Here is a 744-nt window from a genome sequence, read left to right on the forward strand (position 1 = left end):
TTTGGAATTTTTGTGGTAAAAATCTTAAACTTTCAATTACTATTGGTTGGTATTAGGAGATGGTGTGGGAGATAAATTCCTCTTTTCTGTATGCACATTTACTTCATCGCTCGAACTAACAAAAACTGGACCTCAACCTAGAACAAAAAAGACCCAATGAGATTCACAACAATTGCCGAAAAATTAAAATTATAAACCTTGTACAACAACAAAATATGAAAAATGTAATTTTATCATCAAAGTAAACCTGACGTGAATCGAACACGCAACCTTTTGATTTGGAGTCAAACACACTACCATTGTGTCACAGATCCAAGATACTGTATAACTGTTTTGACATTATCTAATACAAAGTATATGTTTGAAATTAAAATGCTGACGATATGCGTATTTACTTCAATACTTTTTCTACGGTTTGTTTTCTATTCAACACATTTTAAAAATACAAAAATAATAAACAATTAACATGGTACTATTTGAAAACAATTGTTAATATTCAAATACATATATTTACTAAAATTATCAAGTGTGTATAGAATTATGTACCCATGGCCATGCACTTGTCTGAAAATGTTGACAAACAAGTTTAATTAGTGCGATTTAAAGGACACTTGACATTTGCATGTTGGCAAAGAGTATTGTTTGCTGAAATTTAGGGTGTTCACATTTGCATGTTGTAGTGGTCCACATCAATTAGCTTATGCAAATTGATCAATGAGGCAATTGACCAAGAGCATATAACCT

At 30.9% G+C, this 744-nt stretch overlaps 1 non-coding gene across 1 annotated transcript; it reads right to left on the reverse strand.

Moving 5' to 3' along the window:
• Window positions 1-242: 242 nt before the first annotated feature.
• Window positions 243-314, reverse strand: TRNAW-CCA (transfer RNA tryptophan (anticodon CCA)). Its single transcript has one exon. It is a non-coding gene; the product is annotated as a tRNA-Trp (tRNA).
• Window positions 315-744: the final 430 nt, after the last annotated feature.

The sequence above is a fragment of the Lathyrus oleraceus genome, chromosome 2 (assembly GCF_024323335.1).
Source record: "Lathyrus oleraceus cultivar Zhongwan6 chromosome 2, CAAS_Psat_ZW6_1.0, whole genome shotgun sequence".
NCBI lineage: Eukaryota > Viridiplantae > Streptophyta > Magnoliopsida > Fabales > Fabaceae > Lathyrus > Lathyrus oleraceus.